This window comes from Salvelinus sp. IW2-2015, linkage group LG13 (genome assembly GCF_002910315.2).
Source record: "Salvelinus sp. IW2-2015 linkage group LG13, ASM291031v2, whole genome shotgun sequence".
Lineage (NCBI taxonomy): Eukaryota > Metazoa > Chordata > Actinopteri > Salmoniformes > Salmonidae > Salvelinus > Salvelinus sp. IW2-2015.
The window spans coordinates 14695553-14713490 of NC_036853.1; the positions used below are offsets into that span (position 1 = coordinate 14695553).

At 41.3% G+C, this 17938-nt stretch overlaps 1 long non-coding RNA gene across 1 annotated transcript in view; it reads right to left on the reverse strand.

Annotated features, from left to right (window-relative positions):
* Positions 1 to 14113: 14113 nt before the first annotated feature.
* LOC111971681 (uncharacterized) overlaps positions 14114 to 17938 on the reverse strand; it is a 54143-nt gene continuing 50318 nt past the window's right edge. The window contains exons 3-4 of the long non-coding RNA XR_002878295.2: positions 16668 to 16807; positions 14114 to 14492 (exon numbers count right to left, since the gene is read on the reverse strand). This is a non-coding gene — a long non-coding RNA (uncharacterized lncRNA). The remainder of the gene's footprint in view (positions 14493 to 16667; positions 16808 to 17938) is intronic.

The following is a 17938-nucleotide window of genomic DNA, read 5'->3' on the forward strand; positions in this document are numbered from 1 at the left end:
TGAGCACCATTGTTTCTTTAACAACATCTTCCCAGGCCTTTTTATTTGGTTACAAACTTTGTTGAGCCTCTTTGTGCACTCAAACCTGCACTGAATCAATAAAAAGCTTCAACTTGACATAACATTTGTAGAAAGTAGAGTGCTTTAGGCTGTTAATTCCATTCCAACTACGTTGTCCAAAATGTATTACCCACGACATTTACTCAGTCTGATATTCAAAAGTATTTATTTAACTAGGCAAGTCAGTTAAGAACAAATTCTTATTTACAATGACGGCCTACCCAGCCAAACCCTTATCTGGACGACGCTGGCCAATTGTGCGCCGCCCTATGGGACTCCCAATCACGGCCGGTTGTGATACAGCCTGGAATCGAACCAGGGTCTGTAGTGACACCTCTAGCAGTGAGATGCAGTGCCTTAGACTGCTGTGTCACTCGGGAGCCCAAATAAGTAGAGTGCTAACTAGAACAACAACAATATCAACAACAGAAAAGCACATGGTACCAAACTGTGATATGGCAGTTGGTTTTTATCTGTGGGATCATCGTACTGAACATCAGCAAATGATTACAGAAGGCGTTGTGTTGGGGTCATGTTTTGGAACTCGTTATGAGGGCTAATGTGACAATCTAATGTAGGCTACAGTGTGTGCTGTTTTCCATGACCGTGGAAGGGATCCATTGCTCTGAGATCACCATTACACTATCACCATTACGCATTACACTGTAACCGACACAGACTGCTATATTCCTGTCAATACTGTCAACTGGCTTTGTACTAAATAGGATATATTTGATCTCCTGTGAGAAAATATCCAGTGCTTTTGAAATACTTTTACATTGTGTGATGATTCAAGACAATAGAAAAATCTGTAGTAAAGCTTCAACAAGAGTAATTCCTTTGCAGGTTTTATACAAGCATTTCGCTACACTCGCAATAACATCTGCTAACCATGTGTATGTGACCAATAACATTTTATTTTATTTATAGATGAAAAGGTTTCATTCATTAGTCAATCTCTCCAGAGCATAACATTCAAATGTACTTTGTAATAGACTTGAGTGGGAAAAGTTTTCTCCACCCGTTTCCACTTTGGAGTCGTTCAGGACTAAAACTTGATCAGTAACTCTACACATTCAACACAGCTATCGCTTCATAGGATCTCTAAGCCTGAACACGATATCATTAGGAGGAATCATCGGAGCCAACTCTCATAAAACGTTCATTCCCAGCGTGTTCCTTAAATGAAAATGTTCTCATTGATCATTTAGAGGACACTAATGCCTTTTTGGCTCTTAGAGGATGGAAACCTGAATAATTTAATATTTCATTATTTTCTGTTCAAGTTATTGATGTGATTGGATTTTAATGATGATCCTCCTTTCTGCACACCTGTCAATATTTCCTGTGGAGCTTGTTTTACTTTGTGTGAAGTGAGTGAAGAGATCAAACTATCTCAACATCACCATTAAAGTGTACATGTTCCGAATCCAAACAGAGATCATCTAATTCATGCTATGGTGTCACTGGGACATTTGCTCAGAAAGATTAGTTTCTGGCGTGTTCATGCTGTCGGAGTTATCGGAAGTTCGGAGTTCTGACTGGAAAGTTTCGCTTGAAGTGAACAGTGGGGAAGCGGATAAAATGTTGTTACAGAGTTGCCGACAAATCAGCTTTTAACAATGACACATTTTTCAAAGTGGATAATTTAGCTCTTCTGACCATATTGTCAATGTTAAGCAAGCTAGCTAACTTTATTACAACCAACTCTAGCTAGCTTCTTTAGCTAGCTAAAATCTTATTGGTATAAGAATTGTTCCGACTTCAAAAGCACTTGAACACAATCATGAAACAAACAGACAGTCATAATATCAGTCAAAAATATAAGATTCCCAGTTTACACTTCAAAACCACATTCATAAGAGGTTTTAAAATGAGGTTCTATTTATTTATTTATTTACATTTTACCCCCTTTTCTCCCCAATCGCTAGTAATTACTATCTTGTCTCATCGCTACAACTCCCGTACGGGCTCGGGAGAGACGAAGGTCGAAAGCCATGCGTCCTCCGAAGCACAACCCAACCAATTTATTTAACACAGCGCGCCTCCAACCCGGAAGCCAGCCGCACCATGTGTCAGAGGAAACACCGTGCACCTGGCCCCCTCGGTTAGCGCGCACTGCGCCCGGCCCGCCACAGGAGTCGCTGGAGCACGATGAGACAAGTATATCCCTACCAGCCAAACCTCCCTAACCCGGACGACGCTAGGCCAATTGTGCGTCGCCCCACGGACCTCCCGGCCTCTGCCGGCTGCGACACAGAGCCTGGGCGCGAACCCAGAGTCTCTGGTGGCGCAGTGGTCTAGGGCACTGCATCGCAGCGCTAGCTGCGCCACCAGAGACTCTGGGTTCGCGCCCAGGCTCTGTCGCAGCCGGCTGGGAGGTCCGTGGGGCGACGCACAATTGGCCTAGCGTCGTCCGGGTTAGGGAGGGTTTGGGGAGGCATGAGGTTCTATTTTACTCAAAATACCATGCCGTACATTTTTGGTAGAATAGATGAATGCAGTTCAACGCATGATTCATATTATTCACCAATATATTTCTTGGTTGTCAAAAAAGATTGGTATCAGGTTGTAAATCACAGCTGGCCTGGTACATTGTTTGCTGCCTCCACCCATTTGAGGTGCAGTGTTTCAGTTTCATTGACTCAATATTTTGAAAAAAACGAGTGACTGAAACTAAGGCTGGGAATGTCAATACAATAAAACTAGCAAGGGCAATGATCACAAGTCAGTCATAACGTGTCTAATAGGCTAGTGCACATGTTTCAAACACAAGGCCAGAGGGGCTGAATAGGAGACACAAGCCAGTATAAATGAGTCAACAGTTGAGCCATCTACTTTATGAAATTACAGCCTGATACGCTCGCATTGGTGAATTAAACTTCAATTGCACTGCTTTCGTGTGTCCCGTTTACAGCACGCAGCGGAGGGAAGGTGTGCATATACATGCCACAGTCCTAGCTAGACTACTAAAATGTTGCAGTCTGGCTTCAGTTTTTAAGCTTGACAATGAATAACCAAAAAACAAAACCTGCCACAAAACACCATGCAAAGGAGAAACATGTAGGCCTATTACAGCGAAATTTGAGCAGTAGTCTCGGCTGGTTACTCAACTACAATACATTTTGAGTGCACCATACAGCAATGCTGCATTCAAAGAAATGAAAAACATGTTTTCAGTTTAAACTATAGCTACGCTTTTTGATATTTGGAGTTATTAAATACTTTTTGATTAGGGGCGCAGCATATTACGCAAGCATAGCAGCAAAGGCTAGACAAATACTTTTTATCTTTTGTTATAATATGTTAAAATGCTATACACAGTATCCTATGTATATAAGTGGACATTCTAAAGAAAAATTATGTAAAATAAAACAATGGCCATTTTGGGGAGCAGTGGAATTTTTGGGGGGTAAAAACAAATACGCTATGTCTGGGCCGCAAATCTTTTGTTTTTTCAATATTGCCGTGATTGAGTACGACACCCCTGGGCTAGCGTATCTATTTATGTAGCATCTAAAAACCCGGAGCCTAACGTTAGCTAGCTAGCAAGCTGCTGGGAGGATGTCATCTAATTGGAGGAGTGACCGACTCCTCCTCCTCTTATCGTTTTCGGTAGCTACAGCTTGTCGTAGCTGAATCAAAATTAGTTAGGTAACATAGATAAATAAGATGTTTTATTTACATAATATGCTTATGTGAGATACTTGTCATTAGAATGTCTCATTTTGGACTATACTGTTGACAGTTGCACTTTTCCCTTCTCAGCTAGGGCTCAGTCACTTGCGGCCCAGAGAGGGGAGAGGTCAGGCTTGTCTTTTACATATCTGGTAATATGCAGAATATCAGAAAGGAAGAGGTCAGAATGGAACATTGTCTTCATATGTGAACAGAATAGAACAATGTCTTCATATGTGAATGTATCTGTTAAACCATGTGAAGGGATGATTAAGGGGGAACCAATTATCTCTTGGCTCCACAATGTCTGTGCACAAGTCACTCCCCTCAGTGAGCTTGTCCAGGAGTGGGGAGAAGAGGGGGTGTATTTGAGATGGGTGTATCTAAAGTTGACAATTGATATATGCCATTGGATGAGGTAATGTTTTGGYACTATGAAGTACCAAGAACGAGATTAGAACCTYGTCTTAGAGACCRAACTGAACRATAATTTATAGCTAATRSTATCTGGCTATGGGATACTCCTCTCTYAAGTAAAAGGCCCTTTGTGAAGTTCCTGAGATCTGTGGTTCGTCATGTGAGTTGAGAGGGGTGTATCTTGGCTATAAAAGATACTAGAATTATTTTGTAAGCACTCTCAGAATTCATTTATAGACACTGAATTGATCTGAGAGTCAAAGGGCTATGGTGAAGCTCATATGAATTAAAGATGAATTTAAGTATAACTCTGACTTGTGTGTGGTTTATAACTCTCATCATTTAGTAATACAGGAAATTACCACGACAAGCTACTGTAGAGATGCAGGTGTCATTTGGTTAGTGAATCACTTTGCTAGCTAGCTAGCCATGCGGGATTTTAATGGCTGTTATTCACATCTATTAGTTGTCAATCAAATGTATTTGTTATCTATCAAATGGGTGGGCAGGCAAGTTCCAGTTGTCAAAACATGGGTTGGGTCAAGCTTGAACTGGCAGGCAAGCTGCAGAAGGACGAGCAGGTTACTATTACCCATCGTTTATCAGAGCAATTGTGACAGCCAACTAGCTAAAACAAGTTTAAGAGGGTTTATCTAATGTTCAGTCGCTATATTTTAGTTCATCTCGTTCTGGCTAACATTAGTTGTTTAACTTTGTGTTATTGATGTGCATAGACAACCGAGGGAGAGATGGCATACATTTTCATGGTTGTTTGATCAATAGGACTGTGAAGTTCCCATTTGTAAGAGGACTTTATATATTTGCAGAAATCCATTCAAGTGTATTTTTGGGCGAATTCGTTCTAATGATCTAAAGTCACGCTGTTGCTACTGCCTGTAATCACAGTCCAGTTCAAAGTGTATGATGGCAGGCCTGTGTGGAGAATGGCTTATTTGCATATAGGTCTACTGTAGCTATGATTGGCTATGGTGCACCGGTCTGTGTGGACACGGTCCTGGACAAGACATCTAATTTCCCACTCTGTTGCTATAGAATTTTCACAAATGCATCCCTAAACATTCTATGAATTTATGAAAACATGAAAACTACCATATCTAAGTGATTGCTTGTCAGAAAAAAAGGGGGTGTCATATTCTTCCTGGGGTGTAAATGAACAGATTTGAATAAAATGTAATGTTGCTAAAACTGTCACACCCTGATCTGTTTCACCTGTCCTTGTGATTGTCTCCACCCCCTCCAGGTGTCGCTTATTATCCCTGGTGTATATAGCAGTTTTCCTGTAATCCTGCTTTTATTCTCTTTTGCTAGTCCTCCCGGTTTTTGACCCTTGCCTGTTTTCTGGACTCCGTACTCACCTGCCTGACCTTTCTGCCTGTCCTGACCTTGAGCCTGCCTGCCACTCTGTACCTCCTGGACTCTGAACTGGTTTTGACCTTTTGCCTATCCATGACCATTCTCTTGCCTACCCCTTTTGGATTGTTTAATAAATATCAAGACTCAAACCATCTGGGTCTCGCCTTGTGGCCTTATATAAACGCTGTCAGTTCCACTTTAAGACTTCCTTATTAGGAAGTTTTCCACTTCCAATGGGTACTTGAATGCCCCATAAGTATTGGATTCAGCCTCTGTGTGGTGGAAAGCAGATTTATTAAAGTCAAGCCTTGGAGAATATCATCCAAGATGAATTACAATCTGTCAACTAATGAATCTGCAGAACCTTAAACTTCCCCCTGTAATGAGTAATGAAATATACTGCATGAGATAAAATGCCAGTTTGATTCAGAATATGGTCCCAACATGAATCTAAGTCTCTATTGGATGCAGTACTAAATTATGAATACTGTGGACAGTGTTTTCAATGATTTGAAATGCTAACTAGTATGGGCCTAGGGGGCCAAAGTTACAGTATGAGAGAATTTGAATTGATAATATTCTGCAAATACTGTACTTTTAAGGAAGTACATGAAATGCTAGTACAGTTTACACACTATGCAGTAAAGGTCAGAGATCCATAACACTTTGATGATGTAACCGGCTAACTGTCAGAGTTTGTCTCTGTGGAATCTGTGTTGATTTATTGCGTTACAGCAGACGACACCTACTTTATCCCTGCTTTACAGATCTAAAGGCATAAGTTACTCATGTTTGTCTCCAGAAAATATAAACATTGACAGACAAAAAAGTCTCCCTGTAATGAATATGGATGTGTTTCATAAATGACTCGGGGAATCTTGCAAAACAGACTCATTAGCGCCCACAGAAGTTCATTTTTCTCCAGATGCAGTGGATCAGTGGCGAGCTCCATCATGTGTCCCTAGCCATTACTCTGGCATGTCTGCTGTGTTCTCCATGCCAACTAGGATATAGGAATCATAGCCTGACATTGTCTGTGTTTAGGCTCATCACTCACATGGCTTCAGTGGCCACTTTGACACGAATGAGCAGACATGAGCAGATGCCAACCAGAAAGGAGGTAAAAAGAGCTTGTGTGTGCGTGCGTGAGTCTGTGTGTGCGTGCATAGTGTGTTTCAGGTATCAAATAACTATTGTACATATTATAGCTATACCCCGTGCAGGTAGAACTGTGTAGTGGAAATGTTTGTGTCTTCTGTGTCTCCGCAAATGCGTGATTACATTTAGCGTGTTGTTTCTTGTTATTGTGTTAGGATGTTCTGTGACTTTGCTCTCATAGAAGAGACTGATAGAAGAAGAACAGAAAGAAAGGAACACATTGATACTTTTGTCCAACGTCTAGAAACTATGTGTGCAAGGTCATGATCAGCTTATTGCACCCTGAGAGCAGAGACGCCTAGTTTGTGCATGAGTATAAAGAGTGCTGAAGGGAGAGCATCCCTTCAGAGCTTCTGACAGACTTGTACTTTGAGTATTACGTTTCTTGTAACCTCTCTGGCCATGATAATAAAGATATGTTAATTTAACTTTGACTTGGAGTCCTTAGTGGTAATTTCCACGACAACTGTTACAAATTAAACAAGGGTAAAGAGTTATCTGGTTTTAATTGTGTCATGCAAGGTGGTCTGAACCTGTGTTTTAGAGAGTCACACAGTGAGGGTAGGCTCCACTCCAATGTTAGTGATGTGTCTCTGCTTCCTTGTAACATTACATGGTCCATGACATCTCCCTGCTGGGATGCGGAGGGGAATGGATTCCTAATGGCCATGATGATGATGAGGCAGAGCTCTCTGGGGTTAGCAACTGAAGCTGCTGTCAGAGAAACAGAAGAGAGAGAGGAAGTGATGACTTTGAAAAAGATAAAGAAAAGATGCACAGTGTGTTGGTATGATGGATCACACCTAGTGGCTCATGGAAGTAGACTTTTGTTACTATATATACATAAATGGCTTGTTATAGTCTGCCGATTTGGGCAAATGGATAGAGGCATACCCGTCCTAACTGGTCCCTCTTTAGCTATAGAGCTTTCAAATCCAGCCCAAAATCAGTCACTCTCCATCTGATGAGCTATTCAGTCACACCCTACGGCCTAAGTGCATTGTACCACTGTGATAATGCTCATTTACTCCCCAGTTAGGCTGTTCATTAAGGTAGACCGCTAAACCAGGAGCCATTTTACTATATCTCTTACCAGACAGATACCAGACAGATAGTGTTGTTTTATTTTTTTATTACTGTGCAAGAAATTACTTTAATCCCGCCAACAAAACATGCAGTATGAAACGTTATTTCAATATTTTATTGCTCAAATGTCTTTGCCTAGTGGGTGGGTGGCAAGTATTGAATTGGTATGAAACAGTTTTCCAACTATTCAATCTTAATCACTTGAGTTTTCGATTAATCGTTCTTTGAGTCCTGTTCTATACAAGTTCAGGGTTTATAATAAGTGGGGTTAGTACTTGAGTAGGATAGCTGAGTGACCTGTGTTACGTGCATCTTGTTGCTCATCGTCTGTCTGAGAGCTAGAGCTATTGATCCTGTCACCTCAACGTTCACTCACCTTACTGTGTCTTTCTGCTGAAGACCAAGGGGATACGTGAAGAAGGGTGAGGTACACAGACTGTGTTGTTGACAGCCAGTGAGTGTTGGGTTGTGTTCAGGGGAACTCTAGTGTGACAGCAGAAAACACCATCTGTCATAAAGAATTGAGGAGGCACGTGATTAGGGGCTATGAACTCTCTTCTGTCTCCCCAGGTGTATTGAATTCTTGTGTAGCTCAGTTGGTAGAGCATGGCGCTTGCAGTGCCAGGGTTGTGAGTTAGATTCCCATGGGGGACCAGTATGGAGAGAAAAAACGTATGAAAATGTACGCACTAACTACTTGGATAAGAGCGTCTGCTAAATTACTAAAATGAGAAACAGGAATTGGGATCTAATACTGTCACGTTCCTGACCTGTTTTCTGTTGTTTTGTATGTGTTTAGTTGGTCAGGACGTGAGCTGGGTGGGAATTCTATGTTGTGTGTCTAGTTTGTCTGTTTCTATGTCCAGCCTAATATGGTTCTCAATCAGAGGCAGATGGTAATCGTTGTCCCTGATTGAGAATCATATATAGGAGGCTTGTTTTGTGTTGGGATTTTGTGGGTGTTTGTTTCCTGTCTCTGTGATTGTCTGCACCAGATAGGTCTGTCTCGGTTTTTGCACATTTTGTTATTTTGTATGTTGTTTGTAGTGTTTCACTTGTTCTTTATTAAACATGTTGAACACTAGCCGCGCTGCACTTTGGTCCAATCCTTGCTACTCCTCTTCGGATGAAGAGATGGAGGAAAGCCGTTACAAATACGTTGTTGTTGTTTCTCACTTACCTGTATGTGACAATGGGGACAAGGTTACAACTACAAACTGACTTTCTCTAGGCTAGACTGGGGGGGGGGGGGGGTATAGGCTAGGTTAATTATTTTATGTCATATGATGCATTTTGCATCACCATGATGATATGGCCAGTGACACCTTGCTTCTTGAAAGTCCAATATCTTGAAAACTTGACTGCTGACATGCAAACATTTTTGGGACTTTATCAACAGCGGACTAATGAAAAAAATACCAAAATATTGTTTTTGAGCAGAGTTTTACTTTAACGCTTGTTTCACTGCATAGCAGTTGTGTAACCTTTTTATTGTATCAGTTGACTTTGAAGGGCACTGTTGCCCACCCCCTTCCTTCCCGTACCTCATTGGATCATTAAACTTATTTCATGAGCTCTGAGATTTATTTGCACTCGTTCCTTTACGTAGTGGGTAAAGAGCTCTCCAGCTTTTTGGACGTGAAGGGCGGCCTATAAAAGCAGTCCATTATTGTTATTGTAACTGAGACGGGGCCGTGCCATCGGCTGCAAAGAGAAGACACAAGTCATTAAATCTAAATGAAGCAATATTTTCATTGAGCGCATGAAGAGCTCTCGCTGTGGTAGATGGATGTTCATGCTCTCTGTTGCCCTTTTCTGTCGAGGGTGAATAGAATCAACTTCATACTTAAGAGAAAAGGGCCAAGTAAATTAGTATTCCACTGAAGAAGGAAGATACAGTAGGAATGGGTAACCTTTACTATTGGCCCACAGCAGATGTTGTCTTTGGCCGTTATCTGGCTAATATCCACCGTTACACATCATCCCCTATTTCCTCTAGTCAAGTGTAAAACAATGAGGCCTTGTATTAGTCTTCTCAGAGAGAGAGAGAGAGAGAGAGAGAGAGTGATTGTTTATTTTAGATGGTCTGAGATGATCCCCTGTCCCATCCTTGTTTTAGACAGTCTAAAATCCCATGCTGTTGGGTCAGCATTGCTCTCAGCACAGTATCATCGAACCAACTATTGATTGGTGTGTTATTGATTGGAGGGAGGTGTTCAACCAGCTGCTTTGTTGTGTGTTTTGCTCTGATTTAAATTTCACTCCATCAATCGGGGTCACACAACACTGTGTTAACCTCATTAAACAGCTTCCTCATCATCAGTGTCACTGGATTCCAATAGACTGAAGAAAACTGGGATTACCCAGAGGCCAAAGCTGGTTGCAATGACATCATTACAAGCACAGACCTAGAATGAGTAGAACTGGCATCCCCATTTAAGTCAATAATGCCACGATGGGTGGTTACAACTCATTGTACTGGCTGGGTACTTTTGTTTTAGACTGGTTGAGTTGGTACTCCCTCTACACTTTGCAGAAGTGTGTGATTTGTGACAGATGTAGTAAACAGAACTGAGTAAGACCTCATAGTTGAATGGTGGTGCATGTCATGAAGCTAATGATTGTTCAGAAGCTGTCTTCATTTGTTGTGGTGCACAGAAATGTTGTCTTTTTTTACATCTCTTTTCTTTTATGTGACATCATATATATATTTCATAGGATGGCACCGTGGCACGTTTGCCGTCATTTCCTGAAATATTAATTATCTATTTTTATGGCATGGCACGTCATTTAGTTTGGCAAAGTAAACTCTCAGATTTTAATGAAATTGATAATAATGCACAGGATATCATGTGGATCATGGGCAAAGACATCAATCACCAAACACTGCTTTGTTATTGGTGGATTAAGAATGCAAGTGCCATTACTGTTGTGAATCTAAACATCTTATACATTTGACATAATCACCTTTAGTAAAAATGCATACGTTTTCAAAAGTCCCCATCTCAGGCCATACATTTTAAATATATATATATATATATATATAAAAAACGTGCCTTATTAGTAATGTCTGCGGTAAATGAGATCACATTGCTTTCCAAGGAGCACTTGCTGTATGTGCAAACAGTCCTCAGTCTGCTAATTCCTATTTGGTCAGATACAGTAAGTTACATAGTATCATATCTACCTCTCCACATCTTTAGGAAATGGAAATGTCATGCTGTATGGCTTTGAAACCTCAGGACTATAAACACATATACGTCATATTTTAACATTAATATTTCATTGATGAAAAAAAAGGTTGTCTGGAGGGAAAGTCACCTTTTTCAAAAGAAAACATTGCAGTCTTCTTAAAATATTGGCCCTACAAAGATGATGCTTTTTACTGAAATATGTATCAGGTACAAGCTTGACTTGCCTCAACTAAATAATTTTACTTCATGTAAGGACAGAGAATTTCCCCCAGACCAACCTTGACACTTCTGCGTACTGTATCTGAACTCATCGGTCTCTCTTCAAGGACAGGAGCACAGAGTAAAATCTGAGGCCAGTCCCAACAGATCTGAGGCCAGTCTTTATCAATATTCCCCGAGGGTGTTAATTTTGCCTTGAATAAAAGTTATTAAAATGTCGTTTATGGGCTATAACCATTGTAGGCCTTCACTTTTGATATTCACTCTTTTCCTCAGTATATAAAGCATGAGAACCACTTAAAACATAATTATGGAAAGGAGATGCTGCTTTTTGTTCTTATATGTGGCTTCAGATTAATATTCCATGTTAGTCTCTCTGTCACTGATTTGTCTGCCTTTGTGCTGGACATGTCATTATAGGTTTTATCATTGTAAATTATGAGCACAAGGCAACACTGTTGCTGTAATTCTTATCTACTGCGGGCTATTAGCAATGTCATCAGTTTTTGAGAGCTTGATGCATTCCAAAGAGTGGATAGAGACTACTTACCGGGCATAAACGTTCGATCAAAATCCGATTTTGGTTGATATTTGATTTAGTTGTCAAGAAACATGAAAGCAAAGAGTTGGGCGCTGTCCAAGGTGCTGATTACTTAGGACTTATGGTGGTGCTGAATAGACAGCTACGCTCTCTATATTGTAGGCCACACCTTTTCCCTTACCCAACAGTTAACAATAATTGTATTTTCATAAGCTAACTTTTAAAGTGTCTGAAAACTTCACCCTTAAAGAAACACAATACCATGGAACAGTGCCTGGAATGAGACAAATACCTGAAACCCTTCTCTGGCAGAGGTCTGACTTCACCCCACTCAGACAGACAGACAGTATTCTGGCTCCCATGTTCTGTTGACTCCTGGGGGCTGTGGAGGCTGTAGTAGCACAGTGATATGGGAGTCTTTATCTCTCTCTTCTGTCCTTCTCCTGTGGTCTCAGCAGGGCAATCCATCTACCTGGGCCTGTAGCTACCTATACATCTGTGTCACGGGGCTCAGGCTGCTGCTGGAGAGGAGCAACACAGAACAACCTGCACCAAAAGTCCAAGAAGTCAGAAAATATGGCAGAACAGAGAAACACTTCGTCAGACCACTAGTGCTGAGTGATTAGTGCTTTTTGAGGTCAGTTCGGTTTCAGTACGATTATTAAAAAATAATTATGGTTTTCAATTTCAGTTAGATTATTTCTTAAATGCATTAAGAAATAATGACATAAAATTTATTTTAGAGCTTTTTAATGGAAATTCCAGCCAAAAGTACGTTTTTGTGAGAATACCTATTTTCGGGATGCCTCCTGGTCTGACAAACAGCACCGTAGCGCTGACACTTTCTACCGTAGATGCAAAAGGCTGATATCTCTAGCTTAAACTGGCGGATTTTGATGGGGATTTGTGTATTATGTTAATTTGATTGACGCACAGATGTCAATAGACTCTTTTAAGTTAGCATTGAATCATACATTCTAATAGATTAAGACAGGCTGCTTTTCCACGTGATTCATTGAAATTACATTTGTTTACTGGTACTGTATCTTAGTCCATAGATGGTCCCCACCTTGGGGGCTTGTTGTTGACCGTGCAGAGTGGGGGTTCTTCAGGACATGTTGGTCTGGTATCCTACAGCAGCTCAATTTGTATTTGTTGCAAATAAAGCAGCTCAATCAATATCTGCTTTGAAGGAGTATTAACCTCTGATACCACTCTCTATTTCAAATAGTAATACTGTACATTCTCCTGTCCCATTTAACCATCCATCCGCAGACTGTTCCCAACCCGTACTGAACGATTCCGTCTTCATTTATCTCTTTGTCCCAGTCTGTGTTTCTCTCTTTATGTCTCAGCACACTTCCTCCTCCTGTTCTGTCCCAGCTTTCTATCTGATAAACCTAACCTTGACAAGTCTAAAGCGGTCACAGGTGGTTGGGGTTGTGGGATAGCTGAACGGTGATTCAGTATTCATTAGCGATATAAACCCAATAGGTGCATCTTCAACCAATCAGAACAAAATAAGCTGCCCACGAGAGGCTGGTATCTGAGCGTTCAAAGTTCCACCCCAAGGTCAATTTAATGTCTCCCAGCTCATATTCCCCGGTGCACTCTCTCTGCGCAGGTAGATATGAGAGTTTCAAGGCAGAGAACAGGAAGGGAAGAACTGTAACTCAAAGATAGCCTGGGGGCACATTTTTTTTTCACTCGTTCTACCAATTCCATATTCCCCCACTCTTCCTCTGAATGATTTGCATTTTCTGCCTATCCTTTACTTTCCCCTGCGCTGTAGACTCCATGCACAGACAAGGAGCACAGAAAATGTTTAATAATGTCGCTCACCAATATCTCCCTTTTAATGTATTTTCTTTAAAAAGAGACACATGGGTGTTGTTTTTGTTCAAATAAGTGATAGAGAGCTGGAATTTCCTAGGTAACGCCTTTGACTGATAGATCAGTGGGGTGAGCCCTTACAACAAAAAACATGTTACATTTGCAGTTTCACATGTGAAATAGCTGTTTTCACATGTTGAGCTTAAATTTCACACATGTATTGAATTTAGAATTCATATGTCAACTCCACATTTTCACATTTTCACATTTAAGAAAGCTCCACATGTGAAAATGTCACGTTCACATGTGAAAAACATAATATTAAAATCTAATTTGCAGTGTGAATGTGAAATTCCACATGTGAAAGTAAGCTTTTCACAGGTGAAAGTGTTTCACATATGAAACTGCAAATGTGATTTCTACATGTGATTTTTTACTTCCAATTCCAAAGTGAAAATGTGATTTGCAGTTTCAGATGTTGTAACGTCAGGTGAATGATGGGTGTAGAGTCAGGCGCAGAGAGAGCAAAAGTTTTACGGGAACAAAACGCTTTAATGTCCACAGGGAAAACAGGAACAGGTACAAAAGGGGTGACGCCAAAACACAGGCGCAAACACAACCCACAGACCACTGTTTAAAATAAACTGGACAGCGAAAAACCCACAATCAAATAATCCACTCCCGACGTAACATGAACACACAATAAGCCCGCACAAACACTAGCGGGCGAAACTAACCTAAATAGTACACCTCCCAAAACCCCAACAAGAACCAGGTGAAAACAATTAGACAGACATAAACGAAAAGGAAAAAGGGATCGGTGGCAGCTAGTAGACCGGCGACGACGACCGCCGAGCGCCACCCAACGGGAAGGGGAGTCACCTTCGGTAGTATTCGTGACACATGTAAGAACTCCATATTTACTCCAATGTCTGCAAACAAAATAAATGTAAACACTGCATTAACTAAAAACATGTTTAAAACAATACTTTTATATTATGGATTGTAAAGTGTACACAGGGAGTCGAAAAGCAAGTACAGGGAGGGCAAATAGAATATACAGTTGAAGTCGGAAGTTTACATACACTAGGTTGGAGTCATTAAAACTAGTTTTTCAACCACGCCATACATTTCTTGTTAACAAACTATAGTTTTGGCAAGTCGGTTAGGACATCTATTTTGTGCATGACAAGTAATTCTTCTAACAATTGTTTTAACAGACAGATTATTTCACTTATAAGTCACTGTATCACAATTCCAGTGGGTCAGAAGTTCACATAAACTAAGTTGACTGCCTTTAAACAGCTTGGAAAATTCCAGAAAATTAGAAGTTTCTGATAGGCTAATTGACATCATTTGAGTCAATTGGAGGTGTACCTGTGGATTTATTACAAGGCCTACCTTCAAACTCAGTGCCTCTTTGCTTGACATCATGGGAAAATCTAAAAAAATTAGCCAAGACCTCAGCAAAATGTGTAGACCTCCACAAGTCTGGTTCATCATTGGGAGCAATTTCCAAATGTCTGAAGGTACCACGTTCATCTGTACAAACAATAGTTTGCAAGTATAAACACCATGGGACCACACAGCCGTCATACCGCTCAGAAAGGAGACGCATTCTGTCTCCTAGAGATTAACTTACTTTGGTGCGAAAAGTCCAGATCAATCCCAGAACAGCAAAGGACCTTGTGAAGATGCTGGAGGAAACACGTACAAAAGTGTCTATATCCACAGTAAAACGACTCCTATATCAACATAACCTGAAAGGCCGCTCAGCAAGGAAGAAGCCACTGCTCCAAAACCGCCATAGAAAAGCCAGACTACGGTTTGCAACTGCACATGGGGACAAAGATCGTACTTTTTAGAGAAATGTCCTCTGGTCTGATGAAACAAAAATAGAACTGTTTGGCCATAATGACCATCGTTATGTTTGGAGGAAAAAGGGGGATGCTTGCAGGCCGAAGAACACCATTCCAACCGTGAAGCATGGGGGCGGCAGCATCATGTTGTGGGGGTGCTTTGCTGCAGGAGGGACTGGTGCACTTCACAAAATAGATGGCTTCATGAGGAAGGAAAATTATGTGGATATATTGAAGCAACATCTCAAGACATCAGTCAGGAAGTTAAAGCTTGGTCGCAAATGAGTCTTCCAAATGGACAATGACCCCAAGCATACTTCCGAAGTTGTGGCAAAATGGCAAAAGGACACGGGAACCTGTAGAGCCAGCTGAGGCACGGGAACCTGTAGAGCCAGCTGAGGCGCGGGAACCTGTAGAGCCAGCTGAGGCGCGGGAACCTGTAGAGCCAGTTGAGGCTCGGGAACCTGTAGAGCCAGCTGAGGTGCGGGGAACTGTAGAGCCAGCTGAGTGCGGGAACCCTCTAGAGCCAGCTGAGGCATGGGATCCCGATGAGCCAGCTGAGGCATGGAAGCCTGACGAGCCAACCGAAGCTTGAGAACCTGTCATGCCAGCTGAGGCATCCCTGGTTGCTTCTGCAGCCACCCTTGGACTCGACGTCACCAGTAAAAAAATAATAAATAAACAACAAAAAAAATCCCTGTGTAACGCTTGTCGTGGTTGGAAGAAGAGGAGGACCAATGCGCAGCGTGGTAAGTGTCCATATTGTTTTAATACGAAATAATGAACACTGAACAAAACAATAAAACGACAAACGAACACTCCTGTACGGTGAAACAAAAACACAGAATAGAAAATAATCACCCACAGAACACAATGAAAAACAGGCTACCTAAATATGGCTCCCAATCAGAGACAACGACTGACACCTGCCTCTGATTGAGAACATACTAGGCCCAACACATAGAAATCTACCAACAGAACAAAACATAGAAAAACAACATAGAATGCCCACCCCAACTCACGCCCTGACCAAACTAAAATAAAGACATAACAAAGGAACTAAGATCAGAACGTGACAGTACCCCCCCCCCCCCTCCCCCCCAAAGGTTTACATTGTTAAAGTGGCTGGAGTTGAGTCAGTATGTTGGCAGCAGCCACTCAATGTTAGTGGTGGCTAACATCATGATGCCTTGAGATAGAAGCTATTTTTCAGTCTCTCGGTCCCTGCTTTGATGCACCTGTACTGACCTCGCCTTCTGGATGATAGCGTGGTGAACAGGCAGTGGCTCGGATGGTTGTTGTCCTTGATGATCTTAATGGGCTTCCTGTGACATCGGGTGATGTAGGTGTCCTGGAGGGCAGGTAGTACTTAATACTTTATGAAGGCCCTGTAATTATGAACAGTGATGTTTTTTTATTTGCTTATGACATGCTAATTAGAAGCCAATCTGCACAATCAGTGAGGTTAGGGGTAATTGGTTCCTACTGTATTTACCGTACCACTCAAAGGTGTTAGTTGTGGAATCAACAAAACCTGCTTGAAATGACACCTTACCTTCCATCCAATTAGAAATTCAGAAACAATTACCTTTGTCACTGATCCAACAACAAAATCATGTGCTGCACATACAGTAAAGGAAACTAACTCTTTATGGAAGGTTTATGCTTTCTGAAAATGGCTTTAGTAGGTTACCCATGATCCATCACATTTTTTAAGAGACATTCTTAGAATACTGCAATATATATAAAAAACAATTCATCCTCGACAGTACTTTCTACAGAACATGCTAGTATGGAATAGTGCCATATCAGCACAACCACCTCCTCCATAGCGCTCAATAATCCACTCAAAGGAAATCCTCTTTCATATAATGTACCATAAGTCATGTTTGATGATCCAAAGACATGCAATAATCTGTTGAAAAACTGTATTAGGTTTTTTAAGCATGGCAGGTCTATAAGAATGCAGTAGATTGATGGCCATGTGGTTGATGACATCTGATCTCCAATGTCTTATATTAAGACTGTTAAATCAGACATGAATATTCAGTGAGAGTTATAAATCAGAGCAGGACCATTATAGAGACTGTGAGTGGTTGTTTCTCAGAGTGCTTATACCACACTGCCATGTTTTATCAACCAAAGAGGATAAAACTGACTGACCTTAAACATTCACTCACTCACTCACTCACTCACTCACTCACTCACTCACTCACTCACTCACTCACTCACTCACTCACTCACTCACTCACTCACTCACTCACTCANACTCACTCACTCACTCACTCACTCACTCACTCACTCACTCACTCACTCACTCACTCACTCACTCACTCACTCACTCACTCACTCACTCACTCACTATTTGCTGTTACTACTACCACTCTGCAGATTGGTTATATTGTCATGAATCTTGCCCTGGAGGCATCTAGCGGAAATTGCTCAATTCTGCCTCCTGGGCAAGATTCATGACAATAAACATCAACCTGCAACTCTATTTAAAAAATAACAAAGTGGGC